Source organism: Bos grunniens, chromosome 21 (assembly GCF_055505025.1).
Source record: "Bos grunniens cultivar Pamir isolate PY7600 chromosome 21, Bosgru_T2T1.0, whole genome shotgun sequence".
In the NCBI taxonomy this organism is placed as follows: domain Eukaryota; kingdom Metazoa; phylum Chordata; class Mammalia; order Artiodactyla; family Bovidae; genus Bos; species Bos grunniens.
This window is the reverse complement of record NC_141185.1, coordinates 34,220,882-34,241,825: the sequence shown is the minus strand read 5'-3', so window position 1 is coordinate 34,241,825 and position 20,944 is coordinate 34,220,882. Positions and strand designations below refer to the sequence as shown.

At 37.3% G+C, this 20,944-nt stretch overlaps 1 protein-coding gene across 14 annotated transcripts in view; it reads right to left on the bottom strand.

The window, feature by feature from the left end:
* LOC147349347 (uncharacterized) overlaps window positions 1-20,944 on the bottom strand; it is a 690,773-nt gene that overhangs the window by 430,633 nt on the left and 239,196 nt on the right. For 11 of the 14 annotated variants that reach the window (XR_015150389.1, XR_015150391.1, XR_015150388.1 and 8 more), the window contains one exon: window positions 2,356-2,649. The exons of the other annotated variants lie outside the window; for them this stretch is intronic. The gene's annotated coding sequence lies outside the window, so the exon portion shown is untranslated. The remainder of the gene's footprint in view (window positions 1-2,355; window positions 2,650-20,944) is intronic. 14 annotated transcript variants of the gene reach the window in all.

The following is a 20,944-nucleotide window of genomic DNA, read 5'->3' as shown; positions in this document are numbered from 1 at the left end:
CAAAATTAGGGAGCTATTTTTCTCTAATAAATTAATGCTGGCTACATGTGAATCATTTTACTAGTCTTTGTGTGGAACAATGATAAACAAAAGAATCCTCTTAAGAAATTAATATTCAGGGGTCTAAGCAAAAATATGTATACTGATAACTAAAGTGAAGTCAATTAATGGCCAAGTGAATTTTGAGTAACAAACTAGGTAAATTCCAGATTCCCTCCAGGATGTTGCTATCCTGACCTCAGTTCAGTCTCATGGTTCCCAGGAACACCTAATGACAAATTCTTCACCTCCTGTTATCAACTCTACTGACCTGATGAGTAATAATGATGTCACACAGCCAAATTCCAGTCTCATCTTTCATCAGGAAGCTGGGGAATAGCTGTTTTAGAACCTGAATCAGCATCTGTTTTGTCCCTGATTCCCAGCCACCATTTTTTCCCCCAATAAAGCATGCATTTAAATCTGTTAATCACAACTTAATGATTATAATCCAGGATCATAACAGGGATCCTGGAAGTGGTATATCATCACTTTACACAAGTTTATAATGTTCCTGCCAAGTCTGCAATAAAAAGTGGCTTCCTCATGTAAAATGCAAATTTGTTTGCCATGACACTTAGTTAACAGTCTCAATTAATTGGTTAAGAAAATCTCTCATCTTCCAGAAGAGGTGAATACTTTAAAGATAAATTCCTTTGCACAGGATTTACTTAGAGCTGACCTCTCTTTCCACTACTTTTAATGGGCTCATAGCTTACTTACTTAATTTTTTTTCTTAAGAATAAAATCCAAATGAACTTTTTAATCTGTTCTATAATAGAGGAACAGAGAGATCTACTAAAATTATATAAAAAATAGACTACATGCAAGTGGTATCTGTGTTCATTTCTATGTATAGAAACATAACTGAAGTCACTGATAAATGAGTAGAAATTATAAAGTGCCATTTACCTCTTTCTTCTGGGCTCCAAGTTCAAATATCCAACTGCATCTTGAAATCTCCCACTGGAAGGCTTACCATAACCTTCACCACACAGATTGAAATGGATTCCTTGGTTACCACCTACCCTCACACTGATTTCTTTCCCAGCCCTCATCGTTTCACTATAGGGCATCTACCCAATTGCTCGAGCAAGAAGGCTACAGATACTCCTAAAGCCTCCCTCTATACCATTCTGTATATTCAACTGTCAGCAAATATTGGCATTTCTTCCTCCAAAATGTATTTAAAATCTATTTGCCTGCCTTGATCGCCACTCTATTTCTAGTCCAATTTCTCATCACGTCTTGCCTGAACCAGTGCAGTTTCCCCCACTGTATCTCCCGGCCTATATTCTTACCCTTCTGTAATTCATTCTCCCCACAACAGCCAGATCAATTGCTGTAAACATAAATCACCTCCTCTTACTTTCCTGCTATATACCCATCAGTGGTTTTCGATTTTACTTGAATAAAATCCAAATCTTCTACACAGCTGAAGCTGTTTGCTCTGCTTGCAACACTCTTTGTCCCCACTTCTCATTTTGTAGACCTGGACAATTGACTTCCTCGGAGAAGACATCCTTCATTGCCTACCTATATAGATTTCTAGGTATGAGGGCTTTTATTTCTTTCATGGAACTCACTACAATGAATGGCAGCTTGGATTAAAGCATGGAGACTATTTATTTGGGTTCATCCAAAAGCAAGACTCTTAGGCTACTACCATTCTACTTCCTGTCTATACTGTATGAAGTGATTTAATGGCTTGGCAAACATTTCTTTTTAAACTCATTGTAATATTCCATTTGTATCCTCCTGGTTTTGATTGATGGGAGAAAGGTGAAGATGCTAAAATGGGTTAGCTTGTCTGTCAATATAAACTATATTTATCCTTCTAGGCACATTCTTTTCTTCATGGAAGTGCCATCATTTTGGGGACACCTTTTTGTTTGCCTGAATAGCACAATCATGATAGTTATATAGTAGTCACATGGCAGTTCTGTATAATGGTTGAGGTTTGAAACCATGCAGTTATACTTTCATCTTTTAAAAAGCAATATATATATATATTTTAGGCTAAATTTATCTTACCATATTGGCAGCCTTATATTTCTAGTCCACAATTCTATGTAGGACCATAGTAGTATCTTTTCAAATTTAGTAAATTTGCCAATTAAATGTAAACTGGGAAGGATAGATGGATATAATCAGAGAAATATTTTCATTTTTAACATATTCTTTGACTATATTTTCTACCTTTGTTTGTAACTAATGGAAATTTCAACTGTGAGCCAATGGCATAAACAAAGGATATTTCTAGCATATATTTTTTTCACAAACATTTTTATACCTTATGAATCCTTATGAACCTACCATAATCAGAATTCCTGCTGAGTATGGAAGAGAGTAGGAAGGGTTGAAATTGCAGCAGCTGTAGTACGCCCGGACTCTGCTGAAATCAAAGGCAGTTGAATCTTTTCTTCCATACTGGCTGACTTCTGAACAATAGATTGGATCCCAGCTTTGGATTCTAAATCTTTTTGATGTCTATTGTGAAAATACGTTCTACCATCATAGGATCTAATAGCTGCTCTCCCTCCTGGAAGGCATCACAGTCTGGTAGCACTCAGAGCTTTTAGCTTGTTAGTGCAAATCAACTTTTATTGCCTGCATTTGAGAGAAAAGGACAGTAAAATCGCACATCCATACATAATTTTGGTTATTTGTAAAAGGTTAAAAAAGAAGAATGGTGGCAAAAGCTGCAGCATTTTCTGAAGGCTTAAGAAATTACACTGAAGCACACACGCACACACAGCAGCAGCAGCCACTGGTTCCTGATAGTGCACAAAAGACAAACTAAATGTTAGCTAAGTGATTTACTGTCAACACGGGATGACATTTTGACATGTGCTGTTTTTATGTTTTCCCATTTCCAGTATGAAATTTGTGGAACTTTTAAAGCTGTTTGACTCTAGAAGCCTGCTTAGCAGCTCTGAGCACTCAAACCCTGGAGACAGTAAGTGGCGAGGGGAGGTAAAGAATTACCAATAAATTGGGAGTTGAGAAGCAAGAGTGATGAGAGAGGCAAGTGCTGATATTAGAAACTTTGATTTGGGGGTTTATAAAGGTAACTGAATGTGACATTCAGTCATCTGGATTCTGAAATGGGTGAGTGCAAGGATTACAGATGATGGCTTTTAGTGAAGGGCAGAATCTTTTAAATCTTTTATGGCTGAAGTTTCAAGGCAAAGTCAAAAGTAGATTAGAAGATAATCAATACTCAGGCTTACCAGGAGGTTTTGAACATTTTTACTCAGAGTACCTAACTTAGGAAATGGTTTTGGAAAACAGTTTTCAAGTAGAACCAGGAAAGGGGGCTTTTTTAAGGTGATTACAGAAAAAGATATTTTAAAAATACAGATTAAGTAGTATAACCATCTCATTCATCCATATAAAACATCCAAAATGGTTATCTGCATATAATTATGGCATTTCTGATATGCAAACATCCAAAACTTCTACTGAGCAAAACCTTTAACCTCACAACTTTTTTCACACGAAGCAGAGGACTGGGGGCAATTAGAAGTGTATAATAATGACTGCTTTTTTCTAATCTGGAGTCTTGATGACATGTTCTCTAGGCCATGGCTGGAGCAAATTGACAAGTGTGACTATACTTGTTGAACCTTCGAGAGATTTTTGCAAAAAGTGTTTTTGGACCCAGTCTGGTATATGTAAAAATTTGTCTTTGTTTTCCATCTGAAAATTAACTGTGAATGTGTTCTTAAAATGAAAATGCCATAGTTTAATCTATTTGTCAACATGTATCAAGCCTCTATCAAATATTAGGAACACCCATATATGTAAATATTTTCTAAATGTTACTACAGCTTGCTAGACATTTCTCCTCCGTCAAAATTCCTGCCCTACTCTTTCCGTACATCTCAGGTCATGATTCTGCATCATATTTAAATGATAAATCTGTATGTCCTTGTCTTCCACTTCTCTGCATCTGTATCCATTTTTACCTTGTCCCCTATTTATTGAAGAAATTCCTCTATTTATGCCAGCAAATTTGGAAAGCATAGCAGTGGCCACAGGACTGGAAAAGTTCAGTTTTTATTCTAATGCCAAAGAAAGGCAATGCCAAGGACTATTCAAACTACCATACAATTGTACTCATTTCACATGCTAGAAAGGTAATGCTCAAAATCCTTCAAGTTAGGCTTCAGCAGTATGTGAACCAAGAACTTCCAGATGTACAAGCTAGATTTAGAAAAGGCAGAGGAACCAGAGATCAAACTGCCAGTGTTCATTGTTTCATAGAGAAAGCAAGGGAATTCCAGAAAAACATCTGCTTCATTGACTATGCTAAAACCTTTGACTGTGTGGATCACAAACTGTGGAAAATTCTTAAGGAGATGAGATAACCAGACCACCTTACATGCCTCCTGAGAAACCTCTATGCAGGACAAGAAGCAACAGTTAAAACTTTACATGTAACAACTGACTGGTTCAAAATTGGGAAAGGAGTACATCAAGGCTGTATATTGTCACCCTGCTTATTTAACTTATATGAAGAGTACATCATGCTAAATGCTGGCCTGGATGACTCATAAGCTGGAATCAACATTGCTGGGAGAAATATCAACAACTTCAGATATGCAGATAATACCTCTCTAATGGCAGAAAGTGAAGAGGAACTAAACAGCCTCTTGATGAAGGTGAGAGAGGATAGTGAAAAAGCTGGCTTAAAACTCAGCATTCAAAAAACTAAGATAATGGCATCTGTTCCCATTGACTCATGGCAAATAGATGGATAAAAAGTGGAAACAGTAACAGGTTTCATTTTCTTGGGCTCCAAAATCACTTCAGATGGTGACTACAGCCATGAAATTAAAAGACACTTGCTCCTTGGAAGAAAAACTATGACAAACATAGACAATGTATTAAAAAGCAGAGTTATCACTTTGCTGACCAAGGTCCATATAGTCAAACCTATGGTTTTTTCAGTACTCTTGTATGGATGTGAAGGAGATCAGCCCTGGGATTTATTTGGAGGGAATGATGCTAAAGCTGAAACTCCAGTACTTTGGCCACCTCATGCAAAGAGTTGACTCATTGGAAAAGACTCTGATAATGGGAGGGATTGGGGGTGGGAGGAGAAGGAGATGACAGAGGATGAGATAGCTGGATGGCATCACCGACTCGATGGACATGAGTTTGAGTGAACTCCGGGAGTTGGTGATGGACAAGGAGGCCTGACATGCTGCAATTCATGGGGTCGCAAAGAGTCGGACACGACTGAGCAACTGAACTGAACGGAAGTGTATGGATGTGAGAGTTGGGCCATAATGAAGGCTGAGTACTGAAGAACTGATGCTTTCAAATTATCATGCTGGAGAAGACCCTTGAGAGTCCCTTGGACAGCACAGAGACCAAACCAGTCAGTACTAAAGGAAATCAACCATGAATATTCACTGGAAGTTCTGATGCTTAGGCTCCCATACTTTGGCCACCTGATGCGAAGAGCCAACTCATTGGAAAAAATCCTGATGCTGGGAAAGATTGAGGACAGAAGGAAAAGGGGGTAACAGAGGATGGGATGGTTGGATGGCATCATCAATTCAATGGGCATGAGTTTGAGCAAATTCTGGGAGATAGTGAAGGACAGGGAAGCCTGGTGTGCTGCAGTTCATGGGATCTCAGAGAGTCAGACATGACTTAGCAACTGAATTACAACATTGAAGATCAAACTGCCCACCTATTGAACCTTCTCATAGGCTTAGCATCTCTTTATTAATTCCACTGTCAGAGTCTTTCTCTGCCTTACTTTTCCCATTAGCAAATTTTCCCATTAGCAACGAATGTGTTTAGTCTCTAGTCTTCAGGAACAGTCCTCTTTGAGTCTCAGATTCCTATCCAGATATCCCCTTTTATATATTCCTCTTTACAGAATGACTTTTCAAGAATTGTTTATACCTACTGTTTCCATTGACTCTCATCATTATTTACTCCTTATTCCACTCCAGATTGGGCTACATCTTCCCATCCTCACTCCACTTAAAAGCTATTTATTCCAAGGTTCCTAATGATGTCTCCACTGTTAAAAAGAAGGCTTCTTTTCTGTTCTCATTTCATCTGCCTCTTATCATATTCAGGGGTGTAGATCATGCCCTCCTTGAAATACGGTCTTCCTTCGATTTCTAGGACACTATTTCCTTCTGGTTTATCTCTGAAATTTTTTACCACACCTTCTCAGGGTTTTTTGTTTGTTCATTTTCTTGATGACTCCAGAGATTGTTTCAGCTTCTCTATACTTCTCTCAACCTTTTTTTTTTTTTTTTTTTAATCAATGAACTCTATCCCTGTGACTTTAAATACGTTTTATCTCAAGGCTTTCTTCTGGGCTCCATGTTCAAATATCTAACTGGAAATCACCTATTGGCAGGTTTACCGTAACCTCCACTATACAGATTGAAATAGATTCCTTGATTGCCACCTACCCACCCAATTATTTCTTCTCCAGCTCTCATCTTTTCATTAGAAGGCACTATCTACCCAATTGCTCAAGCAAGAAGCCTACAGATACTCCTAAATCCTCCCTTGCATCATTCTTTATATTCAGCTATCAGCAAACACTGCATTTCTTTCTCCAAAATGTATTTAAAATCCATTTGCCTGCCTTGATCTCCACTCTCACTATTCCTAGTTCAATTTCTCATCATGTCTTGCCTGGACCAGTGCAGTTTCCCCCACTGTATCTCCCTGCCTATATTCTCACCCTTCTGTAATTCATTCTCCCATAACAGCTAGATCAATTGTTTTAAACCTAAATCATCTCCTCTTACTTCCCTGCCTACCAACTCATCAATGGCTTTCCATTGCACTTGAATAAAATCTGAATCCTTTACATGGCTAAAGCTGATTTCTCTGCTTGTAACACATGTTGTCCCCAATTCTCATTCTTTAGAGCTTGACAGTTGACTTCCTCAGAGAAGACATCCTTCACTACCTATGTAGATTTCTAGGTACTGGGGCTTTATCTCTTTCATAGAATCCATCACATTAATTTGTTCATTTTTTCTTTGTTAGTTGATTCCAAACTACTGAGAACAGGGCCCATGATTGTTTTATTCATACATTATCCAATGCCTACTTCTTCCTCTTAAATATTTGTAGTTTTATCCTTATATTTCAATCAATGAAAGAAAGAAGAAAGAAAATGATTTGATTTTTAGCAAATTTACCAAGACTTGACTTAAATCACTCAAAATTCAAAATTCAGAATATCTGGCACCAGCAAGTTATTGATCTGATGGCACATTTCACTGAAGCAAGAGCTGTGTGTAGTTCACATCCCCTTCTAGTACTGTTCCTTCAATAATAACACAGGGTCACCCTATATACCTATTACTTTTAAAATCTATTTAATCAGCTTCTCAAAATGGTCATTCAATTTCCTCTCTGAGAAGAAGCCTGAATTTTACTTGCAATTTTAGTTTCAAGCAAAGTATAAGGACTATATTATACTTAATTTTAAAAACTTTCCTTCATTAAGGAATGAATCTTTGTACTTTGCATTCAGTTTTAAGAGCTCATCAAATGTTAAACACAGTAATGAAAGTTTTGCAAATTCCACCATTTTCAGATTCTATCTTTCCTTAGCAGTTGAATTATTTATATGATACACTTACTGACAATATAAATTCTAAGGATGACTAAACTGAATCACAAGTTTTCAGACAAGTTAACAATCAGCCCCTTTGGGCAACTGAATATTATCAGCTATTATTTGATGTTAGAGGCATTTCATATTAAATGAAATTAGATGAAAATTCTCAGATGAGGTTTAGACTTGAATGTGTGATATGCATCCATATAGAAATGGATGAACTGGTACAAAAACCTGAGCGAAAAGCAAATGAACACTGGCCTAATGAAGGTCAGGGAGAGACCTCATGAGAATTTTAACATGCTTCCACTTCTTTGCCCTTTTCATTTGGTTTTTAAAGACATCTATAATTACTGGATGACCAAGAGGTTGTATTGATATGTGACTATTGTATCAATCATTTTTTTTCCATTAGAGTTTTTTCTTCCTGTGATCCTAATAGTCAATATCTGCATAATCAATTGAATTGTACATTCAGTCAGTGTGGTCTGGTAATGGAGAAGTCACTATCCCTCTAATCCACATTTCTAAACCCTAATTTGTACCATGAAATCTGACTTAAATTGGTTTTCTTTTGGCAAATATCTGCCTTCACTCAGTACGAGAAAAACAGAAACATTTACCAACAGAACACATATTTGCAATGTTTACTAGGGAGCAAGGTGATGAACCTTAATAAATGCTAATACAGAACACTGCTTGTTGCATGCCCTGTAGCACTTCTGTGTCATAACTTTCAGCTTTCCATCTAGACTATAAGTTCCCTTAGGCAGTGTTGTAAATCATATCATTGTCAAAAATATTCCCTGCCCCTCATTTCCAGGCCTTCTTGACAGAAGGATTATTCTTTCCATCTCATTGACAATTGGCTTGTAGATGTGACCTAATTTGGCCAATGAAATATGAGTTAATGTAACATATGCCACTTCCAAGCAGAAATTTTAAAAGCTACCATGTGATTCTGCCATTGCTATTTCCCCACTATCGTAAGACCAGCATGAACAGGCAGGAGTTGCTCCTTCAGCCTAAATTGCAAAATGATAATTGACATGGAACATAGGCAAAGCCAAGCTTTAAAAACATATCAGCAACAAATAAGTCTTTGTCATTAAAGGCATCTAGGATTCTTGGTGGTGCATTGTTCTTAGAGAGAAACCTACCTTAAACTAACTAAGGTAAACTATATAACCTCAAATCCCGGCAGAATGTATGGTGCAAAGATGATTGATAATTTGTAGAATGAGCAAATGAACCAGAAAAAGAGACACTAGAATGCATTTCATTGCAAGATTTTATTCCTTCCCAAACCATATCTGTTACAGAAATAAAACGTATTCTAGTCACTGAGATAAAGAATCCAGTTCCAAGGCAGAAATCTATTTAGGGATAAGTTGTTACTACCATTGGTACTCTAAGAAAACTAGCAGCAATTTTTATACTTGGAGATTTCGAGGTTTTAAGTATAGCAAAATATTCAAGTACATAAATTATAAGTACTACTGAAAAAAAGATCCCAGTTCTTGCAGATTAAATGGTAATCCCTATCTCTTAATTTTCCCTGCCTGGGGAGCTTTGATAAGAATAAGTGATGCTGTGCTGCCTATGCTTATCAGACATGACCACACGTTTCCTAAGGAGAACATCCATCAGGCACCCCTACTGCCTGTGGGGGTTATATCCAGAGTCAGAGGAAATTACAGCAGTCAAGCTAGCCTTAATTAGTCCTGCACTTAATTCTGGTTAGTGCTTTGAGTAATTGTTTATTTTCCCCAATTTAAAAATGCCAAACTATTAGTATTTCACATCACAAGCACTATCCTGAGGAACTTTTGTGCTCCATGATCTTTGCAGCCTCCTTTGTTGTCTCCATAGGACTAATTATTGGCCTCATGGGCTTGCCTATTTCACCTCGGAGGCCAGCGTGGAACAATAATGTACTTTAGTAAAATGTGATACAAAAGTTTAAGTTTGAATTTAAATAACAAGGATAAGAAGAAATCTGGCAATCATATATAAAGCTCATCTGTATGTGCAAATATATTTGGATCTACATTGAGTTGTCTACACGATTGGCCGCTGCAATGTTCACATGTGGTTATATAGACTGGCCATCTGAAAGATGCCTGCATGGTCACAGTCAGCCATCAATAGAAGGTGATTTTTGCTGTTTTCCAAAAGCCCTCTAGATCCATGACCAAGGATGGTAACAGGAAGCAGAAATCTATCTTTTGGTTCTCCCTGACAGGTCAGAAACAGAGTTAACCACTAGGAACACTTTCTCTCCCCACCCCTACCTTTACTCTTCAACAACAGATGGTTGAAACAAGAGTAGGGCCTAGGTAAGATGCAAATGAAGATACCTCTCAGGTCATAGTGTAATATCAATTATTGTTCTAGATAAGAGTGTATGCCTCAGGCTCTCATTTATTAAAAAAAAAAAAATAAGAAAAGGGAAGAAGCCAGTTTGGTTTCGGATAATACCAAGGTTCCAGTCACCAACTAAACATTTGAATTCAAAATGTAATGTGGGTGCACAGTGCTCCTATTTTTGTGCCCTAACAAAGTACCTTCTTTGATATTTTTCCTTTTCCTATATCCTACTCATGATTGAAAGCAAATAATTTATAATGAATGATGCCTTTAAGGTAGAGTGAAATTGCTACCTGCTTTTATAAGTGGTAATGGAAACCTGTAGACATGGTGGGTAACAACTTACCTCATTAATTTTCCCAGACTTGTTTTAGGCAATAAACACCTGATTTGAAATGTTGAGGTGTACAGAAACACCTTGGCCTTCAAGGGAACATATTTGGTCCCATAATATCCCAACTTTTGACAACTTTATCCAATTTTTTTATCTAGTGAATTAGGATATTCTGAATGTGGACTGACTTTTTTTGTGGGTTAATGTATATATGCTACTTTGCCTTTCTCTCATCGTGGAATTACATTTAATAAGAAAAATGCATCTATGTGGTCTTTGAATGGAACACAAAAGTAATTTCAGAGCATTTGTCTATAATTGGAGGGCCCCTGCCTATGAAGTTACAAAGACAGAGTGACCCTGCAGACTCTTGTTTTGATAAAGTAACTAAAGTGCTTACATTCAGGCACTGTCGATATGTGAAAGTTTGCTCTGATGGGTGATTCAGAGAATAGCAATAATGATGATAATGACAAGGATGATCATAATGAAAGTGGGAGTATTTTTGGAAAACAGTGTTCTGCCTCATTCAAAGCCAACAAAACGGGGACACTGGGGAGCCTGTTGGGCATAGAAACTGCCTACAATGAGTTGCAGCTCCTGCTGCCCTTTTCAGACGACCTCGCTGCTGTGGATGAGCTCCTTGAACCATCTTTCCAATATTTGCAGTGTGCAAAATCCTTATTTCTATCAAAAAGAAAGAAAAACAAAGCGACCAAGACCTTCCTACTATCAGCACTATCTTGACTGAAGAGAAAATGCATTACGAGGGCTGCCCTCACCCAGTCACCTTCTAAGCTGTTTTCTATACCAGAAGAGCAGTAACTTCAGAAGATTCTTTTTCTGGATTCCCAAGGGTGCCACAGTCTCTCTTATATTCTCAAGGCTGTAACCCTGAAGGGTCTACCTATTGCTGAGAAGGTAATTCTATATTCACAGCAGGTAGTAGGAGCTCAATAAGGGAGTTCAAGTTGACTAGAGAAGCAAAGAAATCATTTGAACATCCTCAGATTTAGGTAGGAAAGTGGTTTCATGCCTTACAAAAAGAACTCCAAATTGTCAAGTTAATTTTTTTCAGCCTTCTACATCCCTCCTTTATTCTTTCTCTTTGCAAAGTAATACTCTTCACCTGGCTTCTCCTGCTACCTGTACTAGGAGGAACATGCTCTCATTCAGCTTTCAGTACAAGAAAATAAAATCCAGAACAGAGGTGTGATTAATAAAGCCATGTTGACAAGTATTTCAGCTATAGCCTGGATAGTGTGTGCAGGCATGCTAAGTTGCTTCAGTCATGTCCAACTCTGTGCGACCTTGTGGACTGCAGCCTGATAGGCTTCTCTATGGGATTCTCTAGGCAAGAATACTGGAGTGAGTTGTCATGCCCTTCTCCAGAGGATCTTCCTGACCCACGGTGGAACCTACGCCTCTTATGTCCACCTGCATTGGCAGGTGGGTTCTTTACCACTAGTGCCACCTGGGAAGCCCCATAAGCCCGGATAGTACTTCCAACAAAGCTCTAGAGCGTGCTCATGATGTCAGAGGCAGTATTCCTCTGCTTTCTTTTTTCTTTACTCTAAAAAAAACAAAAACATAAAAAATAAATGTCTTAAAACTGATTATCCCCCAGATGACCTGGCAAATTTGTTTCTACTCTATCAAGTTATTTACTCCTACAGCAGTTACTCCTCATGAGCTATCAGATTAACACTAGATGCTAAGAAAGTGGCATGCCCATGTTTTTGTCCTCCTGGAATTTATAGTTGAGGAGTCAGGAGGTAAAGGCATGGATAGTTGCATGACAATGCAAGCTACCAGCCAAAGTCATGCACATGATTCTGGTTAAGTGTATAATGAGTTGGACATCATGTTTTCAGGAGATCAAAGAAAGCTTATATGAGACTAGAGCGTGACAAACATGACTAAGATAGAGTAGGTAGTTTTGGAAAGAGTACACAAGGGTTAGGTACTGTTATGGGAAAAGCAATATAACGTGGAGAAACTGGAAGATTGTCCTGTTGTGATGAGATAGTGCACTCAAAGTTGAAGATTTATATAGAAAAGTAGCAGCATTTAGTTGGAAAGATTTATTTGGACTAGATTGTTTAAGGACTTAAACTGCAAGTCTTGAGTCATCCTAAAATTTCACTCTCAGTACAGTTGACAAAAAGGAACAAAGGAAGGAAAAGTAAAATACCCAGAGATAGATAGATAGATATAGATGAATACACACTGATTGATAGATTGCCTTCGCTTAGTCGTGTCCGACTCTTTGCGACCCTATGGACTGTAGCCTACCAGGCTCCTGTGTCCATGGGATTTTCCAGGCAATAGTACTGGAGTGGATTGCCATTTACATATAATTACCCTTTGTCCCTTAATAAAAGCTGAATTATCATGTTATGATATAAGCACAAAAGTTATGATATACATACAATAGTCTAAAAAAATCATCTATCTTCTAATTTATGACATAAAATTATTATTAATTTATGAAAGTGAAAGAAAGTGAAGTCGCCCAGTTGTGTCCGACTCTTTGTGACCCATAGACTATAGCCTGCCAGGCTCTTCTGTCCATGGAATTTTCCAGGCAAGAGTACTGGAGTGGGTTGCCATTTCCTTCTCCAGGGGATCTTCCCAAGCCAAGGATTGAACCTGGGTCTCCCACATTGTGGGCAGATGCTTTACCATCTGAGCCACCCATTAATTTATGACATAAGATTAAATATGTTTATGTAAATTAACTTCTTATCATATAAAAATTGCATACATTTTTGAACTTTTATTTCTCTGAATGCTTAAAAGTTTTAAGAACCATAAACATGGATGAAGCCTTTGTAAGACTGCTGCACGTGTGCCCAGTTGCCCAGTCATGTCCGACTCTTTGTGATCCCATGGACTGTAGCCTACTAGGCTTCTCTGTCCACGGGATTTCCCAGGCAAGAACTAAGTCAGACAGAGAAGGAGAAATATCATATGATATCCCTTATATGTGGAATCTAAAAAGAAATAATACAAATGAACTTATTTTCAAAATACAAAGAGACTCACTGACTTAGAAAAGAAACTTAGCGTTGCCAGGGGGAAGGGATAGTTAGGGACTTTAGGATCATCGTGGACACACTACTATATTTTAAATGGATAAACAACAAAGATCTATTGTATAGCAATGGAACTCTGCTCAATATTATGTGCCAGCCTGGTTGGGGGGGGTGTGAGAAGAATGAATACATACATATGTATGGCTGAGACCCTTCGGTGTTCACCTGAAACTTCTACATCATTTTTAATCGACTATACCCCAATACCAAATGAAAAGTTTAAAGTTACAAAAAAGAAAGAACACTGGAGTGAGCTGCCATTTCCTTTTCCAGAGGATCTTCCCAACTCAGAGACTGAACCCACATCTCCTGCTTTTCCTGAATTGGCAGGCAGATTCTTTACCACTTGAGCCACATGAAAAGACTGTAACATTGCTGAGAAAGCATGTAACTGAATGGATCTAGTTAGTGTAGATAAACACCAAGCTGCAATATATATGGAAGAGTAACTGGAAATATGTGTTTTAGTTGAGGCACTGCCATATACATCTTATGGAGGGTTGGATCATTGAACTCTTGTCTTATCTGAAAAGAAAGTATTTTTTATAATGAAAAATGCATATGTATATGTATATATATGAATTAATACTATATTTATAATGATTAAGATCTGCTAGAATGGCATATGCTATACTAGCTATAACTGTTTAATATTTTAGGAAGTTGTATAGATAGTTGTCAATAAACTTTTTATATCATGGTATTTAAATTTGGTTGGTCATCAACTTTTAATGTGTCCAGTGATTTGGTGGAGCTGTCCTGCAACGTGAAAGCTTTTAAGGAATGAGGAATCACAGGGAATTTTAAGCAAAAAGTGATGTGGATAAAGCCAGACTTTAAGAAGATTAACTTGACAACAGGATGTTGTATAAATTGGAAATAGAAGTGACTAGATTCTCCCTGGACTGAAACCACCCTCATTAGCCAACCCTTGGCATTTTTTTATCATTCCCATCAGCATTTCAGTGACATTCCAATTCTTTTGTTTTGTTCTACCTAAACTCGTGTTTATCCCATCCTATTGGGGAGCAGCAATTTGTATAGCTAGTTGTAAAGAACTTCACTAAGAAACTGTCCTGATTTTTTTTTTTTTTCACTTCTGCTCCTGACTTTTCCAGAAGATATATGAATATGAGGTTTAAAGTTTCTCTCCAGCTCTCCCCGGTAGTAACTACATTCCCTATTACTGACACTATCTCAGCATCAGTAGAGAATATACAAGGCTGCCAGCTCTTTCTTCTCTTGTGTCTTTGATCACTGCTCCTCTAAATAATATAAGAGATTTTCAGGATTGGGCTTTAGTGTCAATTTATCACAAAGAAAGCACTGTTGCTTGTTATTGGTTCAAGCTGCATTCCTATGGAGGCCTATTTTTGTATCAAAATTATTACCAAGGTGGTAAATGATGAGGCTTCAGTGTATTCAAATGATGTTGTATCATCAGGAAAAATCCATCCAAAGAATACATTTAGATATCCGGCCTTTGAAAGTTCTCTAGACTAAGCAGTCTATTTCCCACGTCCAAATTGAATGACAGAAGATTCTTTTAATTTAAATTTTAAAGTTTCTATTCAGTTGCCTACGCAAAAGGAGGAAAGAAAAATACAAGCTTTCAGGGAGATCTGTATCTCTTTTGCATAAGGTGAACCAATCAGTAGTATTAGTTTTAAACTGCAGCAGCTTTTCAAACTAGCCAATTTAAGATATTTCAAACTAACTTCTAGTGACACCTGAGCTCCCTGAAACTTTTAAATAATAGCATTAACATGAAAATGAAACTGACTAAATATTGGAGATTTCTGTTTGTTAATGACACAGGAAACAATCCTTTTCTACCTGAAAGATGCAGAGGAACAAAATATATTAGGGTTTTTGATATTTTTTTAATGATTCCCTCCCTCTCCACTCCCTTTGTCTCTTGGGCTCTCCTCCTTCCTATCTATCTATCTTCCTTCTTAACTTCTGCTAAAAGAGAAATTGAGGCATAGTAAAAAGGTTAAGAGTTTATTTGAGTAAATATCAATGTTAATTGGGCAGTGCCAAACAGGAGCAGTTAGGAGGTCACCGCTCATACAAATTCAGAAAGAGACTTTCCACAAAGAAAAGGCAAAACAAAGTAAGGAAAATTTGACTAGCTATGGCTTAAAGCCAATTGGCTGTTTGTTATTGGTAGTCCTTATGGTTTTCATTTTCTTAACCCTGAGCCATTTACAGTGTTAAATGGAAAAAAAAAAAAAAAAAAAGTACAATGTGAAAGTTGTGAGTTAAGTTTTTTCTTGGAACAAAATGAGAACTATAGCCTGGGAGACAGCATTTCAGATAGCTCTGAGAAACTGCTCCAAAGAGGTTTGGGGGAAGATTAGTGTAATACAGTATATGATTTTAGTGAAGAGGAGTGTACGTGCTTAGCTACTCAGTCGTGTCGGACTATTTGTGACTCCATGGACTGTAGCCCACCAGGCTTCTCTGTCCATGGGGATTCTCCAGGCAAGAATACTGGAGTGGGTTGCCATGCCCTCCTCCAGGGGATCTTCCCAACCCAGGGATCTTCCCAACCCAGGGATCGAACCCAGGTCTCCTGCATTGCAGGTGGATTCTTTACCATCTGAGCCACCAGGGAAGCCCAGTGAAGAGGACTGCATGCAGTTAAGCACACATTTTGGCAGAGGCTTGCTGCTAGTCACTAGGAGCAGATGTCACTGTTAATGATTTTAGTGCTTCTCTAGATATGTGGAGATGCAAGAATTGGGCTCATAAAATCTTCTCCTGAAAATATCTGTCGAAAGGCCTGTTCTGCCAGTTTTACCCAAAGCATAGCGTGCCTCATTCCTTATCTCCACCTGAACTCCTTGCAGGGTGTATTGAAGGTCAGTGGTCACAGCAGCTCATGGTGTAATCATTGTACAGGTAGATGACAATTGCCAATTTTTAGTTGGCACAAGGTTAGATTTTGGGCTTCTCACTAGGCTGCTAGGGCATTACATCCACATTAGTCAAATGACTTCCTTGTTTAATTAATTTAATCCTTCCTCCTTCCCTCTCACCCCTCTCCCTCCCTTCTTTTCTTTGTTTGTACTCTCCTTCCTTCTCTTTCTTTCTTTCCATTAAGCGTTGAAGATTTCCCAAGAAGGATTCTCTCTCCAGGAGTGAAGCACAAGTCAAGATATACATTTGATTATGTATCCTCATAAACACAAAAAATAGTTGCTCTTTTCCTTGTGCTGCCCAAGAAAATGGACTCTTCATTCAAACTAAGCTCCATCTTATCTAAATAGCATCATAGCTGGTGTTACTTTCTGTCTAATGAAAAAGAACCTCAAGGTATATATGTTTATGGGTTTTCCCATATTTTTGCCAGCTAATTAAAAGCTGAAAATTTTCTACAGTTCAATGAGAGAAAGAACTAAAGAGGTTGACTCACTACACTTTTGTATTCTTTGTATTTTTTAAATGTTTTCAAACTGCTAAACCTACTTTAAAATTTTGTATTTGTAAAAATGCTTAGAAATGCTTAGAAATCTTTTAAGTTCTAATATGCCAACTATCATTAGTAATGATCACATTGTCTGTAAAACATGTCTTAGATTGGGAGAGTCACCAAGTACATTATTTAAACCATCTAATGGTATATTGTTTGTAAAGGATCAAGGTTTATTAAAGCATTATTTTTTAATTCACCACACAATTTGAAAGCCGTGAATCCATGATTTTGAAATATTCTTTCCAGCAAAAAAAAAAAAAAGAAAAAAAATGGCCTTTAAAAGATGGACTTTGGCGTTTGGTGGAATTTAAAACATGGTTTAAATTTGACTGGTGACCTCAAGAAATAGAAAAAACAATCTAGTGTTGACTTCTAATCAGCAAGTAATTAGCATTTCAGACACCGTCTTAGCTGATCTCTGGTAGACTGGACCTCTTTGAACAAAGATTCATAAGAGCTCATTAGAGCTTTATCTTCCTAAAAGTAAAACCGTTCCCCAGATATGAGAAAATGTACACAAAGAACCCTGGGGAATACGTGGTTGCCAAGTAAGTTGCCAATTGATCAAAGACTTTAAATGAAGTTGATTGGTATATGGGAAAAATGCATTACATTAATAAATACATCCGAAATATTAGATACAATGGAGAATAATATGTGTTACAGGGTATACTAGTACAGTATTTTTCCATATACTCAGGTAACCTTATTAAGTAATCCAACAGTAAAGAATAGATGATTCTTATTGTCTCTGACTCTATATCAGTCAATAACTAGACAACAAAATCAACTTGAAATTTTGAACAAGAAAGTAATTTTGCATTTTATATTCTCTTAAACTTAGTGACAAAAGATTCATGTCTATAATGGGATGATGGAAATATACCACCTCTTCTAAAAATACAGTTTTGTTAGAGGGCTGTTATCAACAGTGGGCTGCCCAGGCGACTCAGTGGTAAAGAACCTGCCAGCCAAGCAGGATTTACAGGTTCCATCTCTGGGTGAGGAAGATCCCCTGGAAGGAGGAAATGGCAACCCACTTCAGTATTTTTGCCTGAGAAATCCTATGGACAGAGGAACCTGGTGACAGTTGATGGGGTTGCAAAAGAGTTAGACACAAAAGTGACTAAACAACAGCATTATTAACAGTAGTAGAATCTAATTCTTCTGCATCCATGACCACATAGAAGACCCTCCATTACTAACAGGTAAGTCTGGGGTCTCTTATGGGGTCACTGCTTTTTGCCCTGGGTCCTGATGTGCAGGACACTTTGTATGCCCTCTCCATGAATGGAGTTTCTTTTTCCCCCAATCCTATGGAATTCCTGTGATCAAACTCTGCTAGCCTTCAAAGCTAGATTCCCCCAGGGCTCCTCCTCCCATTGTCAGATGCCAGCCTGGTAACCCTGAGATGTGCTCAAGGCTTTCACTCCCAAGTCAGAACTTCTCTGGTATAATTATTTTCCAGTTTATGGGTCACCAACCCAGCAGGTATGGGATTTGATTTTATCAAGATTGTGCCCCTTCTACAGTATTGCTGTGGCTTCTTCTTTGTCTTTGAGTGTAAGGTATCTTTCTTGGTAGGTTCCAGCATATTTTTCTTAATGATTGTTCAGCAGCTAGTTGTGATTTCAATGTTTTTTTTGAAGAGGTGAGCTTACCTCCTTCTACTCTGCCATCTTGCTGACAAGCCCCCTGAAAAATCACCTTTAATATTCTAAACAATCCACAGCAAAAGTCCTTTATTTTCCATCCCAAGTCTCAGAGTCTAAATATATTTGGTACATAGGATAAAAGATAACTTTATCTCTCTACTATAGCCTTGTTTATCAAATGTGTGTGAAAAGGAAGAAGTGGGGGTAATAGTGAGAAGAGAATTTGATGAGTCATGCTTATTTGAAAGATCAATTCTAATTCAATTAAGTGGAAAGAAAAAGAACAATCAGTTGAATATAATACTATATTACTAAAAAAAAAAAATGCTGGAATTAATAAAAATTAAGTACTTATCATGGGCTTCCCTGGTGGCTCAACTGGTAAAGAATCTGCCTGCAATATAGGAGACATGGGTTCAATCCCTGGGTTGGGAAGATCCCCTGGAGAAGGGAAAGACTACCCACTCCAGTATTCTGGCCTGGAGAATTCCATGGACTGTATAGTCCATGGGGTTGCAAAGAGCTGGACATGACTGGACACACTTTACTTTATAAGTACTTAGCATAGCATTTGCCATAGTAGACAATCAGCAGTAAAACTCCTGCCTTCACTATCCCTTCTCTAAATTCTAAAACTTGGCCAGAGGTAAGAAGTTTCAACTCTCCTGGAAAAATAAACAAAAAATGTGAAATTCATAACTTTGTGATAGTTGCAATATCACAGAAGACAAAAGAAACCATGCAAAAAACTCTTACATAGAATATTATTCTGTTTAACAAGTGAAGTAAAACAAGCTTAAGTCAAAGGTACAGGAACTGAGTAGGAGTGATAAGGTTGACTTGGAGTTCATGACAATAAGCAAAGATAAAGCTAGATGTGGTTAAACATACAAAGAATGTAATGAAGTGAGAGTATGTGACTTTGGAGTCAGCCAGATGTGGAAAATGCATTTAATCTCTCTTTAAATAAATTTAAAGATTAAATTTATTTTATCTTTCTTCATCAATGTATGTATGAAAGAAGAATACCAACTTTTAACTTTTAAGAATACCAACTATAAGGATTAAATGAGATAGTGTTGGTAAAAGCTAGGTAATACCTAGCAAATACTAGTAACTCAATTTATTTTACTTTCCCTTCAGGTTAGGAACATACATTTCAAATAGTTAAAAGAAAAGATTAGTATGGCACTATGATAAAAGATTTGGGAAAGAAAGTGGCTTATCCAAAAGATTCTGGAAAATGGCACTGGGGCCACACAATTGCAATTGATCCATGAAAAAAACAAAACTATTCAAAGAAATGTTGCAATTGTTCACAGAGCTATATGATCAGTTTAAATTTTATATGGACATGAATAATTTGGAAGAGGGACACAAAACTGAGAACATACACAAAAGTTTAGCACTAACCTAGGAATTATTTGAAAAGATGAACACTCAAAATGATCTGAGACTTGGTGGATGAAGCATCCAAAGAGAAAAGAAAACAAGACTTTTAAAACCACATTCTCAGCAGGATGCCTAACAAGGAAGAAAGGGATGTGCCTGATGCTTAGGGGAAAGAATCTTGGAACATCAGCTATCTGGGAGAGTGCAAACCAATAATCACCTTCAGGAATGTGAATAGCCTTCAAACTAGGTGTGGAAAAACAGGATAAAGAGGAATTATACCTTAAGTTAAGAAAGGAAAAACCTGAGAAGTAACATCTCATTTTAACTTGTTCTTAAGTAGATATTTATCCTCTACCAGGCATGTAGAAATGTGCTGTTAATAAAATGGAAACAAGGCAGTTATAGTTGCTATTTCTGTGGAGCTTATAATCTAGTAGAAAAACAATAGATAAATAATCATATAAATAACAGTCTGAAAACTGCCTGGCTAAAAGCATTTCAAAATTCTTTTTTTTTTTAATTTTATGAAGGCAATACATATATATATATATATATATATATATATATATATATATATATATATATATATACTGTGTATTAAAAAGAAACAGAAAACAAAGAAAACATGTCCTGAGACACACCCCATAATCAATGCCATTAAAGTTTTTCCAACAAAATGTAGGAATAATCACCAAAAGTCAGATTAAAAAATATAAACATTATTATAGTTTATGTATACAGAAATAGGGCTTCCCTTTTGGCTCAGATAGTAAAGAACCCACCTACAAAGCAGGAGACTTGGGTTCAGTCCCTGTATTAGGAAGATTCCCTGGAAAAGGAAATGGCTACCCACTCCAGTATTCTTGCCAGGATGAGATTACATGGACAGAGGAGCCTTGCAGGCTACAGTCCACAGGGTCACAAAGAGTCAGACACAACTGAGCAAATAAGTGC